Genomic DNA, 8,333 nt, shown 5'->3' with positions numbered 1-8,333 from the left:
GCATAATTATGCATTTTAGACATTATAGAAGCTTAGAATTTTTTAAAACGTATTTCTGTAAGTGAATTTTTATCTTGAGCATTTATTGGTATAGAAAAGTTGAAATATGGTACTTTTGTTCTTTCCTTTCCATCTGGATTCTAGATATTTTTTAACATGCAGATCGAAATTGCTCGTCAGTATCATTCGCTTGTATCTACACCTATTAATTTACATTACACATAAGTAATTTTTATACAAGATTTACATTTCTAAGTAGTTTTAAAGAAGATATATAAGTAGTCCCAGAAGAAATTGCTGTTTTCTTAAGAATTCAAAAATTATTATTTATGGTTCGAATGTTCGAAGGCTTCTTAAGCATATTTTCAAAATTATTTAAAAGTTTGTAATTATTTTGTTTTTAGGTTAAGAGCTCAAAAGCTGTGAATAAACTTTAAAAGAAATTTGTTTAATATCGCTTGAGTTATCGAATGACGGATTACCTATTAATAATGTCCTTCAGTTTATAAATATTTGTATCACCTGACAATACAAAAATTGTGTATTTCATTGGTAAATTTATATCAAACTTTACTTCTCTTTTAAAGAATATATCTGACATTAAAAGCTTTACAATGTTCACATCAAAATAAATTTTAAAAACTGCAGGGGGCCTATTTCACCGTATTTTAACATTTATCAACAAACAGAATTTATTTATGATTTACTCATATAAGTGGTTAAATGATAATGGCAAAGGCTGTGAAGTCTATCTTGCCTTAGGAAGGATTTCTTCGTGGAGAACATTCTAAGGCAAATGGCTCGTTTTTACGTTACACATAAGGAAAAAACAGAAAGCTAAAATTTACCCATAATGAAAGACATGTATATTATTTTATTTTGCTTTCCATAAGAAATTGAAAATTGTTTATGACAGAATTATCTTCAGAGGTGAATTCGTGTAAAAGTTTCAAACTAAAGAAGGTACTACCTTCTTTTTTTTCTTTGTTTTTGTTTATTTGTTTTGTTTCTGCACTGAGAAACTATAAATTACAGTTGTAGAGCTATTAAACATGTACTTGTAAGAAACATGAGACAATAAGCTACGCCTTCGAATGGAATTGAATTCCGGATCTTCCAACTGCTAGCAGTACATGTTACCAGTTATATCACGAGAGCACTCAGAGGGGAACACGAAAATTCTTCATATTCTCTCCCGCTTAAAAACGACTGGACCGAGAACCATTCAGCCTAAACGCAGATGCAAACGATTTATGTCCACCACATTTTAGTCACGGTCAACATTTTGTCACAATTTTGAATGTTAACTGCTAGAATCGTGAAGACGGTCAAAGAACTGGTCGTCTCGTCATAACTTATGGAATACAGTAAAACAAACTCAGGTGACATTTATAAACTAAACCTTTTTATTTACTTATCAGCTTTACACTTTACTACTCGTTAACTGTTATACAAGCTAAGCAATAACAGAGAATCAAATCTCCACAGCTTGCAGGAAATTCAAAACAAATGCTTAAGTAAGCTTCATATATTAAATAATAAGTACAAAGTAAAGCGTGTTTACTAAGCACTGGCCCATCTCTGAATATTTCACAAAGCTATTATGTATAGCAAAGTTAAAGCTGATTTTAGTAATTCACTAGCAAGGAGTATTAATAGAGTGACAGTAAGCGACATGCCAAAGGCTCTTTCTCAAACTCAAGAGCTGTGCGTTTAAGTATATTAACTAGTTTTGTCTGGTCGGAGCCGACGAAAATAGTAATAAAAACAGAAAAGTAGAAGATGATAAAATAATGAGATGACTGGTTAATTAACATAAAACACTACAAACCTTTTAGATTTTTTAGGAGCCAAGAAACGTGAAAATTCAATTATGTCCTGTCCTGGATTCGAACTCCATCTTCCGATTACTAACCAGACGTGTTACCAGTTTGTTAAACCGCGACAGCCCGCAATGTGTAATGCGGGAATTCCTTATACAGCGGTGCCTCCAGTAAAGAACGCTAATGATTCTGCGTTGGCATTCGTATTGTAAGATGTTGTTTATAATAAGTTATCGTGGTATTAATTTTAATCCATTCTCAAGCCAGCATCAAAATCGCGGAACATCGTACAAATTTTTTTTAAAAAATTTTAATCTGTAGCAAATTTAAAAATGCTAAGAACTTATTAAATTATTAGCTATAAATGTATTTACATTTACTCTGTATGCACAGAGTCTTTTATTTCAGTGCAGTATGAATCTTCCAAGTCTTTTTAGTACAGGTGGAACACTCAGTTGTCCTTAACCTTCTTGTACATCTGCTTTTCCTTTTTTGGGAGGTTCAGGTACTAAAATGTTCTCTAAAGAAATCTGCTCTTTTTTACAGGCTGGTCCTGAACTGCGTGACTTCAGCCATCGTTTTCCATCTCAGCTTATTGAGATGCCAATGATTGGCAGTAACTCGAACATTTTCTCACTTATAATTAAAACAATTTTCGCCTCATAAAGTTTCTGTGTGGAATTATGTGTCTTTTGTGTCTAATTTACACTTTTTCAGGTCTCTGATATTTGCTTAAGATACAGACCCTCTGTATTCTCCTCACCAACAGATGAAGAAAAATTTCCTCTAAGCTTTTAAGATACCTGGTACGAGAGCGCACAATTCTTCAGGGGTAAGGATTAAAGAAATACACTGCCCTCCAAAAGTTAAGGAACAGCATGTTTTACAAAGCTCGCCATTACAAAAATGTCAGCAACGTTTAAATTCACAGTTCATATACATAACTGTAACGAAGTTTAAGAAAACATGCGCAAAAATAATAGCTACCACTTTTATTTTATAGAAATGAATATTTATATAAGAGTTGGAGAAAAAAATGCAAAAATTGTAATTTGTGTTCACGAGTATTGATCTTCAGTTGTTATTACAGTTTCATGGAAAATATCCAAGAGAGTCTATCAATATCCAGGAGAAGTTTTTGCCCGATTCGTTGAGATGGCGAGCGATCGGATGGATGGGGATGTCACAAGCTGATGCTGCTGGGCGTCTCAGTGTCTCTGGTAGTGTGGTCCACCGACTATGGAATCAGATTGAATCCGGTGTCTAGAAGACATGTTCCAGACAGACCAAGAGTTACAACACCTGCGAGAGACCATTATTTAGCTCTTTCGGCCCGAAGAAGGAGTAACATTACTGTGCCTCAGCTCATGGAAGATTATTTAGTGGAAATAGGAACAAGAATCTCAGCTATTACAGTGCGCAGACGCCTGAACAATGCAGGTCGTATGCAAGCCGACCACTTGTTTGTGTTCCCTTGACCCGAGGACACAGATGTGCCAGTTTATGTTGTGCAAGAGAATACGTCTTCTGGACCAGTCAACAATGGGCGTCTGTTCTCTTCATAGACAAGTCCAGGTTCACACTGCAGAGTGATTCAGGTTGTCAGCAGATCTGGAGGGAAGAAAGCACCAGATACAACCAATCCCCCATTCTGGAAAAACACAGTTACAGAAGTGGTGGAATGATGGTCTGGAATGAGATCGCTCTCGGTGGTCACACTGACCTGCATGTGTTTCATGGAGGAACTTCGACCGGTGTGAGATATCGAGACGAGATCCTTGATCAATATGTCCGCCAATAGGCTGCTGCTATTGGCCCTTTATTTCCTTTTGATGGACGACAATGCACTACCTCACGGAGCTCGGTTTGCTGAAGAATATCTTGAGGGTCACGGTATAGAGGGAATGGAATGACCATATCAATCCCCAGACCTGAATCCAACAGAGAATCTTTGGAAGTACCTTGAGAGACAGGTTGCTGCTTCAAGTCCTCCTCCAAGGTTGTTAAGATGAGATTGAATCAGTATTACTCTGTGTCTGTTCGTTGCTTCCCATTTCCTGACAGGGCAACGTAATTGACAGCATGAACGTCGCTTCCACAATGTATTGCAGCTAGGGGTGAACACATGCCCTATTAGAACCCATTTTTGTAATGTTATCACCCCATTCTTCTTCAAAAAAACTGCGATATACTGTTTTTCCAAGACTGGATTTCTTTGCCAAAAGAGCAATTTTTGTTGTAATCCATGTCTGCATTGAGCTTTAGAAACATTCTATGTCGCGTTCATTAAAGAACTGTTTAAGTAAAATGTCCTGTAAATTTCTTGTTTCGATGTAGCTTCATTCTCTAATTAGACACAAAATACATTCTGTTCCTTAAATTTTGGAGGGCAGTGTATGTTTATTTGCCTGCTTCTTTGCTGATAACATGTTTATTTACATACTCCTTTGGTAACATGTTTATTTGACTGCTCTTTTGCTGGTTACTTATGTACGTGGCATAAAATGTGCAAAAGATATCTATATTGCTGCAAAGCGGTGCTTACTAGGTAGATAATATGCTAATAAGTAATATGTTCTCGTAAGATATTCTCCTACTGGAGAGTGGCGAATGGGGAGCAAATAATTCAACTATTTCAAATAGATGATGCTCCCATTCTCTGTCAACAATCAACAGCCTCAGGTACCACTGGTGAGCAAAAAATCGCTCTGATTTATTGTTCCGCTGAAATTTATAGGCCACAGAACTGTAATCATTAGTTTATTTTTACTATCGAAGGTTTAGGTTTCGTAAGGGGAGGGATGTCTTAGTGAAGGACTTTCTAAAGACTAAGGGAAAGTGGCTCGTATATATGTTACACATGGAGAAACCATGAAAACGCCCATGCTGTCGATTTGAACTCCGGAATGTACCACCAGTGCTCAACGAACTTACCGCTCGGCTGCCAGTGGACCGTTTACTATTTCAGAACGTGCGATCATGCCACTCAGGATTACATCTTTTAGATGTCCTAAGCACTTAAAAGATTTTGGTACCTCTCGCATACATTTACTTTTTTTTTGGCTCCATTCCGTCTCTCTCAGTCTTGTTCAGCTACGCCATACATTCTTGGTAAAACTGACAATGAGAACGTTTTGTGGTGCTCTTTCTTTGGCTTCCAAGAACGTATTTTGCTGCTTTGATGCCCCCAGGCACATGCTTATTTTGCTTAATGGTCAATCCAGCTCTGATGCCACCAAAAACTGAGGCTTTCTGAAAGAGATGTTGTAAGGATCATAAGTTTTACTAACGTTTATTTTATTTTAAATCTTTACTATCACTTCTTATTTTCTACTTCCGGCCAGAATTAAAAGCTTTAACTTATTTATGCAAATTTGTCTTGCGAACGCCAAGTACTTAAATTGTGGCTTTTTGCCAAGCAAGAGAGAGGAAGGAGTGATTAGGAGCAGTCCGCTTGCTATTGCAGTTTTACTCGGTTGCTGGTTGCCTTCAAGGCCAGAGGTTTAATCCTCTTGATAATTTTAAACGTATCGTAGTGTTAACAGTTCTCTGTACTACATACGGCCTTTCTGTTAATATACGGCCAATCTTCCAGTAGACACTTGTTTATTAATCCAAAGTTAGTTTAGTTAGAATTTAGTTAATATTTTGATATTCTTACGTTCAGACCACAAGTGGTTGGTCTCTGTATTCCGAAGTCCGGAAATCATTGCAAAGAGAGAAAAATAAAGGGTTTCGTATACCCTTCCTGTGTATCTTGTCTACTTCCCACATTAATTGAACATAGCTTTAGTAAGCTCCCTGTTCCGAGTCAGGTCATTTAATGATCCCAAAGCAAGTAAGGAGGAAAACTGAACCTGATAGTGGCGCCCGACGAAGAAGAATAACCATGGCCGAGTTTCAAGAAGAACCTGTGCTGCCTGCAGAAGCGGCTCAGAATCCAGAAATGCCAGCTGGCGCCCTGGAAGGATTTGGTTACATCGTCCATACCATGCGCGCATCGATGAAACCAGAAGCAGCATTTAATGGAAACTCACCGGTAACCAGTTTTTTGGAAAAATTGGAGGACCACTTCATGATGTATCCCGTGCATGAGTTCCAGAAAGTCACCTTAGCTACCAGCGCTTTGAGGGGCCAAGCGCTTAATTGGTTCAAATGTATAGGCAGAATTCTCTTGGGTCAAGCGGGAAGTCCCACCTATACTTACGAAAATTTCAAGACTGCCCTAGTAAAAGCCTTCCCTGTCGTAAGGGATCGTGCAAAATTAGAAACGGAACTTTTCAGCATATATTAGAAACGAATAAAAATCTCTCAAGCTTTATTTTAAGAAAAATTCACGTCTTCAAACTCTTGTATGGAAACCGTCCGGATCCTGAGATAATTCAAGTGATTTTGCCAAGGTTACTTCCCCAAGTACAAGACTTTATTAAATTAAGGAATCCGACTACACTGGAAAAGTTATTTGAGCTAGCAATCCAGTTTGAAAGTAGAAGAACGGCGGACATTGAAAGAAGACGCCAGTATGAACAACGAAACCAATTTGGTGCGCCAAGACCACAGCAAAGTCAAGAACACGGCTACGGAAGCAAATCGAATCAGTGGGCAAGGAAACCCGAGTATCCAAAAATAACCGGCGAACGCCGACATTTCAATAGTAATCCAGGAAAAAAGTCTGAAGGCCAGTGGAAAAAGAAGGAAAGCACGGAAAGGAAAAAACAAGATTTAAACTAAAACGGATTTTTGCTGACGAGAGGGTGCGGAAATCCGAAGGCCAAGAAAACCCCTCTTCCTTCAAGTTAAATACAGTGATGGTGAAAAACTTGACTCCTCCAAAAATTGAAGTGTTGATGAATAACATCCCAGCCACCGCACTCCTGGATACAGGCGCGCAGTGTTCCTGTGTGGCAGAAGATTTTTTTAGGAAATATTTTCGGAAATACCACATGTATAATTTGGATAATACGACAGTGTTAGCTGCGCAGGGAGAACGATGCAAGTGCATAGGTAAATTACCGCTATACGTTCGTATCAAGGACGAACAAGTAAAGATTATGTTTTTTATAGTAAAGAATCTGCAAGCACATATCATCTTAGGGATAGATTTTCTTTCAGAGGCAGAAGCAAAACTGGATTTTAACGAAGCGTCCCTTAAGCTGACGATGAAACCACTTCGAGAAGAGAAAACAGAACCACCAATGTTAAACCTTGACCACCTGCCTAAGGAAGAGCAACAAAAAATCCGACAAGTGGTAAGTGAATTTGCTTCGTTATTTAGTGATATTCCAGTATTTACTCAAGTTGCTAACCATAGTATCGACACCGGAGATTCACTGCCAGTTCGCCACAAACCATATCGGTATGATAAGAATAAAGAAAAAATTATAGAGTGGTACATTAGAGATATGTTACGTAAAAAGATCATAACGCTCATCTAAAGTAGTTATGCTAGCCCGGTTGTGTTATGTAAGAAAAATAATGACAGTAACACATCCGAAAAGGAGGCGTTTTGCAATTGACTGTCGTAAATTAAACTCCATGACTAAATATCCGGTATATCCGTTACCTATTATTGAAGAAATTTTAAGGAACATAACTTCTACGAAATATATGACTACGTTAAACTTAACGACTGGTTATTTTCAAATAGGTGTTAAACCAGAAGATGTGCCTAAGACTGCTTTTATAACCAAGTCTGGCACTTATGCATTCTTGCGTATGCCGTTTGGCCTTTCAGGAGCACCAGCAACATTTCAGCGATGTATGGACATTGTGCTAAGGCCTGCTCTAGGAAAGACCACATTTATCTGTTTAGACGATATCATTATTACTAGTGATAATCTGGACCAACATGTACAGGATTTAAGACAGATGTTTTCATTATTAAATGAGGCCGGTCTAAAAGTTAATGTCGAAAAGTGCAAATTTGCAACCCCTGAATTAAAATACTTAGGTTACAAAATATTTCAGAAAGGAATCGAGACGGACGAATCAAAAATAATCGCTGTGCAAAAGTATCCGCCGCCAAATACGGCGAAGAAGCTCTCTTCTTTTCTAGGACTTTGTTCATATTATAGGTCCTTTATAAAAGATTTTGCAGCTATTGCTGAACCATTGTTAAAATTAAAAAGGAAAAAGGCAAGATTCTCGTGGACGGCCGAAGCCAATAGTGCTTTCGAAAAATTAAAGCAAGCATTAACGCAAGCCCCTGTTTTGAAATTTCCTGAAAAGGATGAGAATTTAGAAATTTCAGCGGATGCTTCGGATTATGCGGTAGGAGCGGTACTTTTGCAAAATCAGCAGCCCGTAGCATTTTTTAGTCGAACTTTAAATCAAACACAAAGAAATTATTCCGCGACTGAGAGAGAGGCACTTGCAGTTCTGTTAGCAGTGCAAAAGTTCCGAGTCTATTTTGGAAGGGCGCCAATAACAGTGTATTCTGATCATGCGGCGGTAACTAGATTGTACTCAGGGAAAAACTTATCCCCAAGGTTAATAAGATGGGCACTCAAG

Source organism: Stegodyphus dumicola, chromosome X1 (genome assembly GCF_044657685.1).
Source record: "Stegodyphus dumicola isolate Sdum_Otavi_A_Nest chromosome X1, ASM4465768v1".
NCBI lineage: Eukaryota > Metazoa > Arthropoda > Arachnida > Araneae > Eresidae > Stegodyphus > Stegodyphus dumicola.
The sequence above is the reverse complement of the archived record's forward strand: the minus strand, read 5'-3'. Positions refer to the sequence as shown.